The 19,250-nt window shown below is 41.4% G+C and overlaps 1 pseudogene; it reads right to left on the minus strand.

Annotated features, from left to right (window-relative positions):
- Positions 1 to 606: 606 nt before the first annotated feature.
- Positions 607 to 1,328, minus strand: LOC120860927 (annotated as a pseudogene).
- Between the last annotated feature and the right edge of the window lie 17,922 nt (positions 1,329 to 19,250).

Genomic DNA, 19,250 nt, shown 5'->3' on the forward strand with positions numbered 1-19,250 from the left:
TTAGCCCTCCCCTTCTCCAGGGGCTTCCCTGCTGGCTCAGCTGGTGAAGGATGCGTCTGCAATGAGGGGGACCTGGGTTCGATCCCTGGGTTGGGAAGATACCCTAGAGAAGGGAATGGCTACCCACTTCAGTATTCTGGCCTGGAGAATTCCATGGACTGTATAGTCCATGGGGTTGCAAAGAGTCGGACACCACTGAGTGACTTTCATTTTCTTCGTTTTCTCCAGAGGTGAATTCTTATTGGACTAGAGACATCTGCTCCATTTCAGTGATTGGCTCAGAGATGGTAGAAACCCAGCTTAAGCCAATCAGGTCAGAGTTGTTTATTTATTTATTTTTTAATTGTTTGAAACAAATTTATTCTCAAAATAATGCACAAAAGCATAGGTTGAGGCTGCCCTTGGGAGGCCTCCCTCCCTTCCTCTGCCACTACCTCCCCTCCTCTTTGAATGCCAGGGAGAACACAGTTAAAGGAAACGTGCAATCACAAAGAATGATCACCTCTAAAGACAAAAGGTTTGGTCCAAAACAACTCAACATAATTAATGCAATTACCGTGAAGAGCTTCACTGAGTGGGATTAAGATACTGTAGACCTGTGGCTCTTCACTGCACCAGGGGGCCCTGCTTGAGGGAGATGAGGACAGAACGCTCGCGGGAGATGTCTTTGGCCTGCTCGCTGGACTTAGGGTTAAAGTCACACAGCTGGGCCGCCCGTTCTCACTCAGGGGACAACTCCTCAATGTCATGTACAAAGGCTTATTCTGCTGCCCTGTTGTTGGCTTTTGTCTTTTGGAGCTGCCAGCCTGCCTCGCATACCACTTGTCCAGCTCCTTGATTGCTTTTTCTTTCCACTCTTCTTCCTGCTTCTAAGAATTGGCATCAAGCCCTCCAGTTTGACTCTGAGAGCAGGCGCAAGCACAGTGGTCACTGCTGAACTTGGGGTCTGCCAGTCAGGTGGAGTGGCAAGCCCCAAGAAGGGCTTTCAAGCATTCCTTTTGCTCTTCTTTCCCTTTGCGGGATACTTTCAGATTCTGAGTGCAATAGATCCACTTGTGAAATAGCTGCGTAACTGTCTGTCGGCCCAGTAGTCTCCTGGTAGTATTTGCCATTCATCACTCCATCATCAGCCTCTCACCACCTCCTGCACCCGCTCCAGGTCCTGGGGCTCCGCCCTCCAGGATGGTGAAGGCCTTGTCGTTCTCGATGCCCGTAATCTCACTTCCCTTCTATGCCAAGAAGGCTGTGGCAGGGTCCTCTTCTCCAGCCTCTCGGTTCCCCAGGGTGGGACCACCAGAGGGGGCGCTGAACGGATCTTACTCAGCCATGGCGGGAGGTTCAACGGCACAGACTTTTCAGAGACACACCAACCGACCAGCACCAACTTTCAGTTCAGTTCAGTTCAGTCGCTCAGTCGTGTCTGACTCTGTGACCCCAGGGACTGCAGTGTGCCAGGCCTCCCTATCCATCACCAACTCCTGGAGCTTGCTCAAACTTATGTCCATTTAGTCAGTGATGCCATCCAACCATCTCATCCTCTGTTGTCCCCTTCTCCTCCCTCCTTCAATCTTTCCCAGCATCAGGGTCTTTTCCAATGAGCCAGTTCTTCCCAACAGGTGGCCAAAGTATTGGCACTTCAGCTTCAGCATCAGTCCTTCCAATGAATATTCAGGACTGATTTCCTTTAGGATTGACTGGTTGGATCTCCTTGCAGTCCAAGGGGCTTGCAAGAGTCTTCTCCAACTTCACTGTTCAAAAGCATCAATTCTTCGGCACTCAGCCTTCTTTATGGTCCAACTCTCACATCCATACATGACTATGGAAAAACCATAGCTCTGACTAGACAGACCTTTGTTGGCAAAGTAATGTCTCTGCTTTTTAATAGACACACTACCTGACTGGCAGACCCCACGTCCGGCAGTGGCCAGCGTGCTTGCGCCTGCTCTCAGAGCCAAGCTGGAGGAGGGAGCTGGACAGAGTTTTGTCTTGGCAATGCTGGTTGGCCTAATCAAGTTACTATAACCAGAGTGAAGCTTGGTATTTTGGTTTAATAACTCAAGAGCAATAAAAACCCCCCTTTTCTTGTGGACAGTTTTGGATGTGCATGTAAAGTCTGGAACTCTTTAGCTATTTTGCATTGTACCCTCTTTTTTAAAAGTATTATCGATTAAAGGAGGGACACAAATGAAATGATGTCACCTTTGAAACATGGTCAAAGTCCCTCTCTCTCGATGGAAATCAGATCATTTGAAGAGACTTTGAACAGATGACATAATTTCCCTGTAATTATAGTTACATATTACAGTCTATTCAAAATCTAATGTAGTGTCTGATTCAAAATTATCTCCCACTTTCAACTTACGCCAGGCCTCTGACTTGAGGACCTCAAGATGAGGATGGGGGATAGTCTGTTTTTTTGATTTGTCTTCTGTTGCTATGTGGGGTTGAGGAAGTGCAAGCAGTCTGCCTCTGGGACATCCCATTCTCTTCCTATCTTTGGATCTAATCTTCCTGGGACTGGGATAGGGGGCAGGGATTTGGAGAAGAAAGGAGAGTTCATGTTTTACAATTTCCCACCTGACCATGATGAAGCAGGTCACCAGGTTACCATTATTTGGTCTGTTTTATCCTGTTGGCTACTGGGGTCTTCTGCTGACATGCTGGAGCTGCTGGGTATAGTGCGGGTGATTTTCTTGGCAGCGTTTAGTGTTGCTTAGGTCCTTTTATCTCTGAAGAGTTAAATACTTAAAAGCAAATAATTATGGTATAGCCACTATGAAAAGCACTAAGGAAGTTCTTTAAAAACTAAAAAACAGGACTACCGTTTGATCAAGGCATCCTGCCTTTGGATACAATAGAAACACCATCTAGAAGGTATCTTGGTACCACCATGTTGATTGCAGCATTATTCACAATAGCCAAGATATGGAAACAACCTAAGTGTCCATCAACAGATGAATAGATAAAGGAAATGTAACACACACAGGAATATTACTCAGTCATAAAAAGAAGGAAACACCACCATTTGCAACAAGGATGGACCTTGAGAGCATTATGCTAAGTAAAATAAGTCAGAGAAAGACATAGACTGTATGATCTCACTTATAATCAGAATCTTTAAAAAATGAATTCATAGAAACAGAAAACAGATTGGTAATTGGCAAGGGCAGAGGGCGAAAGGTGTGGTGAAGGAGTGAAGGGAGGCAAAAAGTACAGACTTCAATCACGAGATAAATAAGCTCTGGGGACGTAATATACATCATGGTGACTACAGTTCAGTTCAGCCCAGTTCAGTCGCTCAGTCGTGTCCGACTCTGCGACCCCATGAATCGCAGCATGCCAGGCCTCCCTGTCTAACACCATCTCCCAGAGTTCACTCAGACTCACGTCCATCGAGTCCGTGATGCCATCCAGCCATCTCATCCTCTGTCGTCCCCTTCTCCTCCTGCCCCCAATCCCTCCCAGCATGAGAGTCTTTTCCAATGAGTCAACTCTTCGCATGAGGTGGCCAAAGTACTGGAGTTTCAGCTTTAGCATCATTCCTTCCAAAGAAATCCCAGGGCTGATCGCCTTCAGAATGGACTGGTTAACAGTACTCTATTGTAGATTTGAAAATGGCTAAGAGAGTCGATCTTTAAAGTTCTCATCACAAGAAAAAAAACTATGTGAGATAATGAATGTTAGCTAACCTTATTGTGGTAATCATTTCAAAATATGTACATTTATCAAATGATTACATTGTGTACTTAAACCTACACAGTATTACATATCAATTATGTCTCCATAAAACTGGGGAGGAAGCAAATAATTAATGCATAAGATGAGAATTTAGAAGAATATTCATATAGCCATGAGTTGGATAAAGATTTTCTAAGCATTACAGCAAAATCAGAAGTCATGAAGGAAAAGATTAATATATATAAAAGTTTAGATATAAAAGTTTAAGATTTTAATTTATTAAACACCATGAACAAAATTAAAATGAAAGTGCACAGATGGAGGTGGGGCAGGGGTCTGCACCATACATAACAGATACAGAACTAATGTCCTCAGTGTTCAAAATCCTTTTACCAATCAATAAGAAATCAATGAATAGTCAAGTTTGATTTGAAAAGGAAGCAAGTCACAAAAATGAAAACCCAACAATGAATATATATTCAGCCTCACTAGTCATCAAAGAAAAACAACACTCCACAATTAAATACTGAGGTAGAAATTTTGCATCAAGTGTTTTTCCTCAAATGGCTAGCTGGCTGCCCTAACACTATTGATTAATTTATGTATTGCCTCACTTAGGTGGCAGGGCTCCTTTGTCAAACTGTTTTATTATTGTTTATTTGTTTGTTTCTGGCTGTGCTGGGTCTTTGTTGCTGTGTGGGCTTTGATGGTGCACGGACTTCTCGTGGTGCTTCGCTTGCTGCAGAGCGTGGGTTCTAGGGCACATGGGATTCATTTTTATGGCACTTGGGCTTAGCAGTTGTGGTTCTCGGGCTCTAGAGCACAGTGTCAATAATTGTGGTGGCTTTTGCTGCATGGCATATGGGATCTTCCTGGATGAGGGATCAAACCCATGTCTCCTACATTGTCATGAGGATTCTTTACCACTGAGCCACCAGGGAAACCCCATTATACAGTGTTTTAGTTGATATCTTCACAGAAGGGCTGCCCTTTGCCAGAAATAGGAAAGAGACATGGGTTCTAGGAGGAGGGATTTGCCTTTACAAATACATAGCCTGGAGTGTGTAAAAGAGCCTGATCTGTTCTGGGAAGAGCTGGAGGTTTCATGAGGCTGCAATGGACACCACGTGATGGGAGCTGGAAGAATGGGCAGGAGGTAAGCCTTGAAGTGTGGTATGGGGCCACCCATTGGATTCTTGAAGGCTATGCTCTGGTTTCTTGGCTTTATCTCTAGGAACGGGAAGGTCTTGAGAGGTCTTTGGACAATGAGATTGCTGTTCCCAGCAACAAGAGTGGGAAGACTTCTGAAGAATTGCCATCTAAGAGTCCATTTGCAACACCAATCAAAGCATTCCTTTCCTAAGCAAATCAAACGTATCTTCCTCCTTCCTCCTCCAGCAGCTCCAGCCCTTGTGGAGCAGAGCCTAGATCAGCAAGGCTGGAGAGGATGGACGCATGGAGCAGGCAGGAGAAAGGGTACCTAAGTTAGTATTCTCCCTGTAAGTAGCTAGCCTGCTAGAGAAGAGGGAAAAATTATGATCCATGCACTGGACTAGATATTTAAACCACTGTAATCAGGTTGTTTGGGCAATCGGATTGATTGAAGGGATTTTATTATCTAAGAATGACCAGAAAAAATCTTGGAGCCCATCCTGAATTTCTTCCAGCAGAAGAAAGAGAACTTACCTTAAAAGATATATTTAAAGGGATGCCACCAATAAAACTAAATTTGCATGCTACTGTTATCCTCTGAATCAAGGAGAGGGTGGGATGTATGGAGAAAGCAACATGGAAACTTGTATTACCATATGTAAAATAGGTAGCCAGTGGGAATTTGCTATATGACTCGGGAAACCCAAATAGGGGCTCTGTAACAACCTAGAGGGGCGGGATGGGGATGGAGGGAGGTTCAAGGGGAAAGGGACATAGGTACACCTATGGCTGATTCAAGCTGATATTTGGCAGAAACCAGCACAAGTCTGTAAAGCAGTTATCCTTTAATTAAAAAATAAATAAATTTTTAAAAATAAAAAAGGACACTACCAATAAAACTAAATTTTCATGCTGCTATTATCCTCTGAATCAAGCTTGTTTCATAAATTGGTAGCTATTATTAACAGCAAGCGTGTGTCTGCTCTGGCCAAGTGATTCACATTTGTGATCTCATCTAATCCTCAGCATATCCTGTGAAATGTGCATTTGTAGCCTCATTTTGCAGATAAGCATTCAGAGGTTCAGGGAAATTAAGTACCATGCCCAGCTAGCATTTTCCAGATATAGAATTTAAATTCAGATCATATTGACTGTACTTTTGACATTGTCCTTTCATCAAACTAGCCCTACCTCCTTGCATGGCTTGACGGGGATGCACTCCTTGTAACAGGACAAAGAATGACGAAGCCACAAGTGCTCTCAGAGTTTCATCTTCCCCTGCCTCTAGAGACAGTGGTGGTACCCTGCCTTCTTTCATCTTTGCCTCATGATTTAACTTCTATCATTCATGGTCAGGGTAGGGACAGGAACTCAAAATATGGATGGGGAGAAAGAGACACTAGGGAGACAGAATAGAGTGGAAGAGGGCAGAAGGTGGTGCTTTTTGGAGAAACTGGGAGCTGGAAGCTAAGGAGCGGGCTGCAGAATGTGGGAACAGAGAGGGATTTGAAAGGTGTTGCTGCACTGCGCCGGAGAAACACGTTTAAAGGACTTGGGTTATACTGAAAGTGGCTTTTGGTTGTTGGACTGTGTCTGTGAGACTGAAACCCTGCTTAGAGACAGGACACATGGGTCACAGCTTCATAAACATTTCATCGGCAAGAGATAAGACCATGTGGGCAAATAATCATGTCTCTGCAGCTGAACAGAAAGAGACACCGTAGTAATAACTTTAACTTAGATGCTTTCTTTTATTCCTCATGCAAACATGTGAGATAAATGACTTTCTACTCATTTTGTTAAATAATTAATGAAGTGTTAGTTGTTCAGTCACGAGTGATTAAGGGGTGAGGACAAAACCATTGGTGGCTTTTCTGCAATGTCATAGGGAGAGTTTTTCATACACAATAATTGGGCTTCCCTGGTGGCTCAGACAATAAAGAATTTGCCTGCAATGCAGGAGACTCAGGTTTGATCCCTGGGTTGGGCAGATCCGCAGAAGAAGGGAATGCCTACCCACTCCAGTATTCTTGCCTGGGAAATCCCATGGACAGAGGAGCCTGGCGGACTACTGTCCATGGAGTTGCAGAGTAGGACACAAGTGAGTGACTTTCACTCTCAGTGTTACTAATAACCGCTGCTATTGACTGAGCCCTTTGAGTGCGCTTGGTACACTGCTTCCTTCTTGGTGCAGCATGTGTATCGTCTCATTCAACAGACCCCAAAACTTGCTAAACTAGACATTGCTCACCTTCCTTCTGTGCAGATGAGAACACTGAGATTCCAAGATACACTCATTAAGTGCATGAGTTTCCTGAGGCTGCTGCAACCAAGGACCACAGATCGGTGGCTTAACAACAGAAATGTATTGTCTCATGGTTCTGGAGGTTAGAGGTTTGAAATCAGGGCTGTTCCTTTCCGAGAGCTGTGACAGAGAATCTTCTCCATCCTTCTCGCCTAGCTTCTGGTCACCTCTGGATTCCCTTGGTTACAGATGTCTTTCACTCTGTCTTCATGTGATCTTCCCTGTGTACGTATCTGTGTCCAAATTCCCCCTTTTTATGATGCCAGTCATATTGGATTAGCACCCTTCCTCAAACCCTAACTTGATCTGAACTTGATTGTCTGCAAAAGATACTATTTCTAAATAAGCTCATATGCTTAGGTATTGGGGTTAGGACTTTATCTTTTTTGGAGGAAAGAGGGGACACCATAATAGTAAATAACCTCCTTGTGGCACCAGAACAACATATTATAGTGAAAATGAACAGCACTGGGTTCATTTTGTTCAAATGTGGGAACATTTGTATGTTCCCACGACATATCAGCTGTGTGACCATTTGTCCATGAATTCATCTATGTATTTCTGCCTCAGTTTTCCCATCTGTTAAATGGGAATAATAAGATTTATTTATAGGATTGTTGCCAGAATCAAGTAAGAGCAAGAGTGTAAAGTGACAAGCACAAAGCTAGTGTCTAATAGTTCTATTATTCTAAGCTCTGTATTTCCATTTGAAAATCTCTAGGCTGTCGTGTGCCTCAGCCTCCTTCCTTCAAGGAGGAGTCAAGGAAGAAGAGAAAGATCAGCCAACCAACTCTGGAAAAAAAAACCACTCCATATAAATTTAACCTCAGCCACTGATTCTCTTGCAAAGAGAATTTTCCAAAGGGCTGAAACTGCAAAACTAGTTTCCATATTAACTTATGAAATGAAATGAGAACTTAGGAGCGCTGAGAAGGTGACTTAACAATAACCATGAAGTGTATGAGAGGTAATTTTATGCAGGCAGGAAGCCAAACCTTTTCCACTTTTGTCAGGGATAAGATAGAGCAAAATGGGCTCATATTTCTGCAGGGGAAATTTAAATAATACAGGCCTTGCTTATAGGGTGATAGCAGGCTTGGCCTTGGGCGACCCTGGGAGTGAAATGAAATTGGTTATTCATGTCATTTCACCTTTCCCTTCAGCTATTGTCAAAACCCCACTTTTCTCAAGCTTCCTGCTAGCACTGCCAACTTTGAGCAGAGTGAAATAGACCATCCCTTCCAATTAGCATTCATTCAGCCATGTGTTCACAAATACATACTGAATACCCACTGTGTTAGGGTAGGCTAGCTGCTCCTTCAAACAGTTCCAAAATCTCAGTGGCCTCATCCAATACAAATTTACTGCCTTTTCAACAAATGTCCAGCATGAATTGTCCCTTGATGAAACTGTTCCTCAAGGCAGTTCTCCAAGTAGCAAATTCAAAGACCCCAAATCCTTCCATCTTTTAGGCCCTCAGAATATCTCATGAAGACAGAAGATGAGAAAGCAGGAAGGATTGTGCTTGAGAGGGTCTAGTGGACCAGGCCTGGAAGTGGTGACATCCCTTTTGACCACATCCCATTGGTCAGAACTCAATCACATGACCTCACCTAACTGCTAAGGAGGCTGGGAAATGTAGTTTTCCTAAGAAAAAAAAGAAACGAGTAAAATGCTAGCCAGTTTCTGTGGCAAATGCATTTTGGGAAATAGTTGCTTTCTCAGGTCTATTTCTTGTTGTACTCTGTACACTTATTTACCAAATGTTCATTTATAGACATGCTGAGCCAAGTCATGTGGTGGGGACTGATTCATACAGCTGAGCCCTGTTACTGACTATCACATTATACTGCATTTGCTTTTCCACACTTCTGCAGAGGTCACCGTAGGTGTCATAAATATTCCACCGTATTTGCAGTAGCCATTTCCCCTCATCCTGTCGAAGTGCATCTTGCAGCTGCCTGAGGGCTTTCTCTTGTTACTGGGGCTCAGGAAATAATACCCTCTAGGATTAGTCTTCAGCCAAAGCTTGACAGGAGTTGGGGTGTAATACCTTAGCTTGCCTGTCTTGGGGCAGAATCTGAGCTGTGTCTGTCTGGCCTCCTGGAGTTTCCCTGGCTTGATAAGTGCTAGCTCACTCCACAACACACTCTAATTGTATGCTCTCCTATTCTAGTCTCCCTTTTTTACTCCCCTACCAGTATTTCCCTTTACCTTCCAAGTTAATGACTTGTACCCAAATCTGTAACCCAGGGCCTGCATCTGGGGGAACCAAAGCTAAGATGCTGTCTTCGTGCTCAAGGCGTTTGCTTCTTCAGTGGGGGGACTCTTATTTATCCTTGTTCATCTAGAGCATAGAATAGCTGTTCATTTGTTCTTCTAAAAAGCACAGTGAGTAGCTGGCCTGAGCCAGGTCTTGTGTTTGGTGATGGTGATGGAAGGAATTGCAGAATGAAAAAAGTTGTGTTGCTTCTGCAGGTGACAAGTTTAGGTTCTGGCATGTTGACCTTGAGGTGCTGGTGAGAACCAGTCTCAGAGCTCCTTGGTATGGATGCTTGATACACAGACACTGCCTCCTTTTAAAAAAAATTTCCTCCTGCATTTCTTGCAAGACTCTCAAACCTTGAAAATCTAGAAGTAGAGCTACCATAAAATCCCTGCAATCCTACTCCTGGGCATATATCTAGAGAAAACATAATTTGAATAGATATGTGCACTCTAATGTGCATAGCAGCACTATTGTAATAACCAAGACATGAAAGTAACCTAAGTGTTCAATACGGAAGCAACCTAAGAGGAATGGATAAAAATGTGGTACGTATATGCAATGGAATACTACTTAGCCATAAAAAGGAGGAGATAACGTCATTTACATTAACACAGATGCAACTAGAGATTATCATACTGAGTGAAGTCAGACAGGGAAAGAAAAATACCACATATATCACATACAGGTGAAATCTAAAAAAAGGATACACATGAACGTATTTACAAAACAGAAATCAACTCACAAATGTAGGAAACAAACTTATGGTTACCACAGGGGAGATGCAGAGAGGGATAAATTAAGAAAAAAATGTGAGAATTTCAAACCTGAATTCTTAGTCTTGCTCCCTCACCTCCTTCAGTCTTAATTCAGAAAACACCTTCTCAACAAGGCCCCCACAGATGACCATTTTTAAAGTCATCGCTCTCCCCTCAAAATTCCCTATATCTCTTCCCTGAGAAGCACTTATTACCATTCAACTATGGATTTAGCTTCCGTTTACTCTTTGGTCTATCTTTTGCCTCTAGAATTTAAGATCCACAAAGGCAGGGACCTCCACAAGGGCTGCTTCATTCACCAGCATCTCCACAATGTCAGTCACATGACCAGCTCTCAAACATTCACTTGTCAAACGACTGAATGAATTTGCTGAATACTTCAAAGTAAACAGTTTTAGTGAACAGTTAGAAAAATGAGGCTGGAGCCTGGAAGAGAGATGCCAGCTAAAGAGTGTGATGGTGCTATATATGTGGAAATGAAAATTGGAACACGGGCAGCGATAAGGGTCCCTGGAAAAGAAAAGGGGTAAATAAGTTCATTTGTACTTTTTTTTTTTTTTTTAGATTTCACAAAGAAGGGAAGTCATATGATATTTGTCTTTCTCTGTGTGACTTACCTCACTCAGTATGACAATCTTTAAGTCCATCTTCATTGCTGCAAATGGCATTATTTCATTCTTCTTTATGGCTGAGTAACAGATTCACAGACATAGAAAACAAACTTATGGTTTTCAAAGGAGAAAGGTGGAAGGGGAGAGATAAATTAGGAATCTGGGGGTAACATACACACATTGCTATATATAAAATAGATAACCAACTAGGACCTACTGTATAGCACAGGGAACTATAGTCAGTATTTTGTAATAACCTATATAGGAAAAGAATCTGATAAAGAATCTGATAAAGTACCTGATAAATAACATTTATATATATATATACACACACATTCTTATACATATTCTTTACATATATATATATATATACACATTCTTATACACACATATATACACACACACAAATATATATATAACTGAATCACTTTGCTGTACACCTGAAAATAACACAACACTGTAAATCAACTATACCTCAGTAAAAAATACATTGAAAAGAAGACAGAGGGTAGAAAAAAGAAAGGGAGTACTAAAGATGCATCTCAGGAAGTTCCTGTGGTGGGTTGGACGGAGGGGGAGAGAAGAGCAGAGGGAGGAGCTAGTCAAGAGCTGAACGGTTATGGAGAAGGGGATGGCCAGGATCTAGGCAGAATCTGCAAACTGAAGAGAAATATACTCATGCTCAAGATTTTCATCAGTTTTTTTAAAATTCCCTCTTATTAGTGAACAATCTTTATTCATGCCTTTCTTTTAAAATTAGACATTCTACTGAAACATTTTATCTTTGTTCTTTTTAATGATGAGATCTCTAGAAATATTTATCTGATACACAATTTGTTTGAAAAGTTAAACTCCTTAAAAATTATCTCTCATCTAGAAACATAACAAAACTAGTATTTAAGCTGAAATGTGTTTCTCTTTTCTACAGTAGGAATGTGTATCCAACGTATGCTTGCCTGACTATCTGCTTGTGAATTTCCACTCAGCCATTATGCAACCTTTTTTTATTTTTTCTTTTCTAAAAATGAGCCCATGTTTCTGAAAAAAGCTGCAATAGTCATCTTCAGCAATTATAAAATTTTCCTGGGATTAAGACATTCATTTCTACATCTGGCAAGGAGAAAACAGCAGGAAGTCACACGTGCTTTGATGGCGGGGACACCACAGTCTTTTGGTATAACCATAGATTTTGGACTTTTGTTTTTGTCTCAGTGGCATGTAATCTGTATGGGCAACCTTGAGTATTTGGCTGGCTAGATGGGGTGCTAAGGAATGGAGCTTCCAGAATAGTGGCTGTTAAACAAAGACATGGTTCTTTGAATTCAGAATATATTACATAATATTTCAGAACATTTTTTTCAAGTAATTTTAGAATTTGAGAACAGGGAAAACTTCTTACTGTTCTCCAGCCCCTTCATTTGGATTAATTGATTTATTTTTAAATTTGGTTTAGCGAGACAGTTAAAAGCTTTCACTGTAGTTGAAGACAGTCGTGGGCACTAATCTTTGCTCCACAAGAGACTAATTGCAATTCCTTAGGCAAGCCATTCAAGCTCTGAGTTTTCTGATCTATAAGATGGGAATATTGAAAACACTGAGGATGTAAGGTTATTACAAGGATTAAGTAGGTAGCAGAGTGCCCAGGACACAGTGTGTATTTGGAAAAGCTCAACTATTATTGTTAGAAATAATCTGTTTTTGGAGTTGTCAGCATTTGTTTTTAAATGTAGTGAAAGTCATTTTGTTCTAGTGACAAGGACATTTAAGCAATCACTTTTATTTCTGGCAGTAGACAAAGATCAAGCTACTGACCCAGAAGTGGCAAAAGTCTCTTGAATGAGGACGGTTTATTGGCAAACAGTGTAAATTAACACTCTTTCTCTCAACTGTGTTGTGTTTATGCCAGAAATGTAGATACTGTGGGATTCTCCTATACAAACAACTATTCCAGAATAGATGATAAAGAGAAGAATTACCTTTTCTTTATGTGTTAGTCTTTCCCTAGAATTCTTCCTCAGGCATGATTTGTTTTGATTCAAGGGGATACAAACCTTTGATATATCCCACAAAAGCAGCAGGCATATATTTCCTACCTAACCAGAAACATTATTTTATTTATTACCAGGAGTCCAGGAAAACTACAACATTCCATAAAATCTTCCTCAATAGTTGCCTGTTTGTGTGTCAGGGCCTGGGGGATGGTCCTTCTACTTTTTAGCTGATAGTTTTGCTCAGCTTTGCAATGAGAAACTCCTGGGAGATTTAGCACTTTGGGCTGTGAATTAGAACTTAGCAAGTTCAAGGCTGGTTTTGACATCAAGGTCCCATCTATTATTATCAAGATGTATATTGTCTAGAAGTACACTCTCCAAAATTTTTCCTTGCACACACCAATTTGTAGAAAACACTTTAAGCATGCATCTTCAATAATAATTTCTATTTATGATTTCTAAACTATATTTTGTACTTCTACATTAACATATTATAAAATATGCATAAGAAATATAAGACATTTTAAAGCCCACCAGTCAAAATAAGCATTTTGTAAAAATAATTTTAAACTTTTCTTCTCACATCTGATTTATGTTACACATGGCTAAAGGTGATGGATTCCCCCAGCTCTGTAAGAGGAGACAGGACTGGAAACAAAACATTGCATACAGTCTAACAGGTGCCTGGAAGGTAGGCAGATATAAGCAGGTGGTGATCATTAAGTTAGGTTGTGAAGGATGAATGGTTTTCCAGATAAGCAATAAGGGAAAAAGAAACTCTAGACAGAAATAACAGAAATGAAAGTGTGCAGGATTGCAGAAGCATGCCAAGGTGAAGACAGCTGAGGGAAACAGTGGGTCAGTTATATCTGAATGACAGTGCTTAAAGGAGAGAGAATGAAGAATAGAGGTCCGGAAAGGAACACAGAACCATCTTAAATGGGACCTTGAATGCCATTCCGAGGAGGAATTTTACCTTGTGGAAGAGATAAGATTGAAGGCTGCTCTGGGGATGAGGTGGAAGGTAAGTTGGAGGAGGAGAAACTAATGGGGTATTATTAGAAGAGGCTGTACAAATAGTTGTGAAAAGAAGAGAAGTGAAAAACAAAGGAGAAAAGGAAAGATATACCCATTTGAATGCAGAGTTCCAAAAAATAGCAAGGAGAGATAAGAAAGCCTTTCTCAGTGATTAGTGCAAAGAAATAGAGGAAAACAACAGAATGGGAAAGACTAGAGAGCTCTTCAAGAAAATTAAGATACCAAGGGAACATTTCATGCAAAGATGGGCTTGATAAAGGACAGAAATGGTATGGACCTAACAGAAGCAGAAGATATTAAGAAGAGGTGGCAAGGATACACAGAAGAACTGTACCAAAGTGATCTTCATGACCCAGATAACCATGATGGTGTGATCACTCACCTAGAGCCAGACATCCTGGAATGTGAAGTCAAGTGGGCCTTAGGAAGCATCATTATGAACAAAGCTAACGGAGGTGATGGAATTCCAGTGGAGCTATTTCAAATCCTGAAAGATGATGCTGTGAAAGTGCTGCACTCAATATGTCAACAAATTTGGAAAACTCAGCAGTGGCCACAGGACTGGAAGAGGTCAGTTTTCATTCCAATCCCAAAGAAAGGCAATGCAAAAGAAGGTTCAAACTACTGCACAATTGTACTCATCTCACACGCTAATAAGGTAATGCTCAAAATTCTCCAAGCCAGACTTCAGCAATATGTGAACTGTGAATTTCCAGATGTTCAAGCTGGTTTTAGAAAAGGCAGAGTAACCAGAGATCAAATTGCCAACATCCGTTGGATCATTGAAAAAGGGAATTCTAGAAAAACATCTATTTCTGCTTTATTGACTATGCCAAAGCCTTTGACTGTGTGGATCACAATAAACTGTGGAAAATTCTGAAAGAGAACTGAATACCAGATCACCTGACCTGCCTCTTGAGAAATCTGTATGCAGGTCAGGAAGCAACAGTTAGAACTGGACATGGAACAACAGACTGGTTCCAAATCAGGAAAGAAGTACATCAAGGCTGTATATTATCACTCCATTTATTTAACTTATATGCAGAGTACATCATGAGAAATGCTGGACTGAATGAAGCACAAGCTGAAATTGAGATTGCTGGGAGAAATATCAATAAACTCAGATATGTAGATGACACCACTGTAATGGCAGAAAATGAAGAAGAACTAAAAAGCCTCTTGATGAAAGTGAAAGAGGAGAGTGAAAAAGCTGCCTTAAAGCTTAATATTCAGAAAACTAAGATCACGGCATCTGGTCCCATCACTTCATGGCAAATAGATGGGGAAACAGTGGAAACAGTGTCAGACTTTGTTTTTGGGGGCTCCAAAATCACTGCAGATGGTGATTGCAGCCATGAAATTAAAAGACGCTTACTCCTTGGAAGGAAAGTTATGACCCACCTAGATAGCATATTAAAAAGCAGAGACATTACTTTGCCAACAAAGGTCCATCTAGTCAAGGCTATGGTTTTTCCAGTAGTCATGTATAGATGTGAAAGTTGGACTATAAAGAAAGCTGAGTGATGAAGAATTGATGCTTTTGAACTGTGGTGTTGGAGACTTTTGAAAGTCCCTTGGACTGCCACCTAAAGGAAATCAGTCCTGAGTGTTCACTGGAAGGATTGATGTTGAAGCTGAAACTCCAATACTTTGGCCACCTGATGCGAAGATCTGACTCACTGGAAAAGACCCTCATGCTGGTAAAGATCGCCTGGGAGTTGGTGATGGACAGGAAGGCCTGGAGTGCTGCAGTCCATGGGGTCGCAAAGAGTCGGACACGACTGAGTGACTGAACTGAACTAAGATAAATCAGGGAAGAGATGATAGGCGTAGAAACCAAGGAGAATAGCATAGTGACAGGGAGGAGATGGTTTGGAAAGTTTAAAATGGAGAAGTTTAGATTCTACAAGTTTGGAGTGGGGACAGAGCTTAGGATGATAGATAAGTGTCTGGATATATTACAGAACCATTTTGAGGCCCTCCTAGGAACAGATTTTTGGTTCTGTGGAGAATTCCCTTGGATAACAAAGTCAATCTCCTGTTTACAAGCTTTCGTTAGCTTCTCACTTATAATTTATTACTTTCATGACATTCACAGCCTCTTACATTCTTCACCGTTCTCTGTCTTCACATCTTTTCCCAAGTGACTGCTCAGTTCCTCCTGGTAAAGAGGCTATTTTCTTACCTCTTGAATCTGAGCTGTACCACCTGCCTTGCCTTGCCCAGTAACTTGAGACAGGAGTGGCAGTGCAGCCCGGGATGCTGCCGCCTGCTTACTTGTGCTCCTGCCATCATCGTAAAGAGGACTTGCCTAGGTGGTCCTTGGGTTAGGGGACTTCCCCAGGTAAAGCGCTCCAGCCAAGCCATTCTGGAAAGGAGCCTCTAGCTGACCTGCAAGCATAGGAGAGAGCATAGCGAAGATCAGCTGAGCACAGAGAAGATCAAAGGAGCACAGCCACAATAACTGAACACAGCTTAGATCAGTTACTCCCACCTGACCTGTAACATGTGACTTCTAGTTGATCATTGCTTTAAGTTAGTGAGATGTGGGGTAATTTGTTATGCAGCAATGCTGTTATTTTTCAGTCACTCAGTCATGTCCCACTCTTTGCAACTCCATGGACTGCACCACACTAGGCTTCCTGTCCTTCACCATCTCCTGGAGCTTGCTCAAACTCATGTCCATTGCGTTGGTGATGCCATTCAACCATTGCTTCCTTTGTTGTCACTTTCTCCTCCTGCCTTCAATCTTTCCCAGCATCAGGGCCTTTTCTAATGAGCCGGCTTTTCACATCAGGTGGCCAAAGTATTGGAGCTTATGCAGCAATAGCTCGCTGATATTTCACTGCTCCTCAGGTAAAGCTTTTAACTCCTCAATATGACCTAAAATATCCTAATGGATATACCTCCTTTTGAACTTTATCTCTTACATGTTCCCCTTAGGTTCTTAAGTGCTAGCCACACTAGCCTTTCAATTCCCCAGCACATCACATCCTCTCCATGCCAGGGTTTTGTAGTTCCCTTTGAATTACTTTCCAGCTTTTCCCACCCTGGTCTGGTTCCCATAGTTAGTTGCTATTCATTGTCCCAAATTCAGTTCAAAATTAGTTTCCCCAGGGAATTCTTCTCTGATTTTTATGCTAAAGTTAGCATCTCCCAATCTTAACACTCTGTACCTTTTATTTATAACCTTTATCACAATTATAACTTAACGATTGTCTACACAGTTAGTTATAAGCTCTGTGAGGGTAAGGACTATGCCCATCTTTGCTTTCTAAGACAGTCATTGGAGATAAAAATAAATAAATGAACGAATGAATGCTACAATGGATAGAGGATTCCTGAAGTTCTGGCTCCCGATCTATGAAGTTCTTGAAATAATAAACTCAGGGACACATGTTAAGCTTTTGTGTTTTTTTTTTTTTTTTTTTGCCTCTGCTGAGTAGGAAAGGATACAGGGAATCTGCCTGAATGGATACACTCGCCAAAGACACTTCACAGCTCTCATAGTGTTTCCGCCATCAAAACAGGGACTGAAGGAACCACAAGGAAAGAGAACCAGTGCCAGCTTCTGGGGGAACTGCAAGGACCAGATTTGGGTAAAGATTCTTACAGTCTTCTCTGCCTGCACCTGCAGTTGCTTGTAGGCACAAAATGTTTTGCTCAAATAATTCCGCCCACAATTAACCAAATGAGGGCACTGGGGGTGCTGTGCTGTGCTGTATTTAACTCAAAGTCTATCAAATCCTATGTTTTGCCACGACTTTTCTTTCTCTCAGAAGTGTTGCTGTCAGGCTATCATTTTGAATAAAGAAACTTGTGATTTCTGAAAGCCTGAAAAGTTCTTTCAGTAGTTGGGTGACTATGGTGTCACTCTCTTCAATGCCAACAGTGGGGGTTGCAGAGCAAGTGCTGGGCTGGGACCTCAGTTCATCCACTTTATTCATTTTGTCTTTCATTCTTTCTCTCAACAAGTATTTAAAAAAATAATTTGTTTTAATTGAAGGCTAATTACTTCACAATATTGTAGTGGTTTTTATCATACATCAACATGAATCAGCCACGGGTGCACATGTGCGCCTGTCTCATGCATCGAACCTGGATTGGTGATCAGCTTCACATATGATAATATACACATTTCAATGCTGCCCTCTCGAATCATCCCACCCTCTCCCTCTCCCACAGAGTCCAAAAGACTGTTCTTTACATCTGTGTCTCTTTTGCTGTCTTGCTTATAGGGTCATCATTACTATCTTTCTAAATTCTATATATATGCGTTAGCATACTGTATTGGTGGTTTTCTTTCTAACTTACTTCACTCTGTATAATCGGCTCCAGTTTCATCCACTCATTTGAACTGATTCAAATGTATTCTTTTTAATGGCTGAGAAATACTCCATTGTGTATATGTACCACAGCTTTCTTATCCATTTGTCTGGGGATGGACATCTCGGTTGCTTCCATGTCCTGGCTATTGTAAACAGTGCTGTAATGAACATTGGGGTACACGTGTCTCTTTCAATTCTGGTTTCCTCAGTATGTATGCCCAGCAGTGGGATTGCTGGGTCATATGGTGGTTCTATTTCCAGTTTTTTAAGGAATCTCCACACTGTTCTCCGTAGTGGCTGTACTAGTTTGCATTCCCACCAACAGTGTAAGAGGGTTCCTTTTTCTACACACCCTCTCCAGCATTTATTGTTTGTAGACTTTTTGATAGTAGCCATTCTGACCAGCATGCGATGGTACCTCATTGTGGTTTTGATTTGCATTTCTCTGATAATGAGTGATGTTGAGCATCTTTTCATGTGTTTGTTAGCTATCTGGATGTCTTCTTTGGAGAAATGTCTATTTAGTTCTTTGGCCCATTTTTTGATTGAGTGGTTTATTTTTCTGGAATTGAGCTACAGGAGCTGCTTGTATATTTTTGAGATTAGTTGTTTGTCAGTTGCTTCATTTGCTATTATTTTCTCCCATTCTGAAGGCTGTCTTTTCACCTTGTTTACAGTTTCCTTCATTGTGCAAAAGTCTGTAAGTTTAATTAGGTCCCATTTGTTTATTTTTGCTTTTATTTCCATTACTCTGGGAGGTGGGTCATAGAGGATCCTGCTGTGATTTATGTTGGAGAGTGTTTTGCCTATGTTCTCCTCTAGGAGTTTTATAGTTTCTGGTCTTACATTTAGATCTTTAATCCACTTTGAGTTTATTTTTATGTGTGGCATTAGAAAGTGTTCTAGTTTCATTCTTTTACAAGTGGTTGACCAGTTTTCCCAGCACCACTTGTTAAAGAGATTGTCTTTCTTCCATTGTATATTCTTGCCTCCTTTGTCAAAGATAAGGTGTCCATAGGTGTGTGGATTTATCTCTGGGCTTTCTATTTTGTTCCATTGATCTATATTTCTGTTTTCTTTTTTTGTGGCATCTTTGTCCTGT

Source organism: Oryx dammah, unplaced genomic scaffold (assembly GCF_014754425.2).
Source record: "Oryx dammah isolate SB20612 unplaced genomic scaffold, SCBI_Odam_1.1 HiC_scaffold_11210, whole genome shotgun sequence".
In the NCBI taxonomy this organism is placed as follows: domain Eukaryota; kingdom Metazoa; phylum Chordata; class Mammalia; order Artiodactyla; family Bovidae; genus Oryx; species Oryx dammah.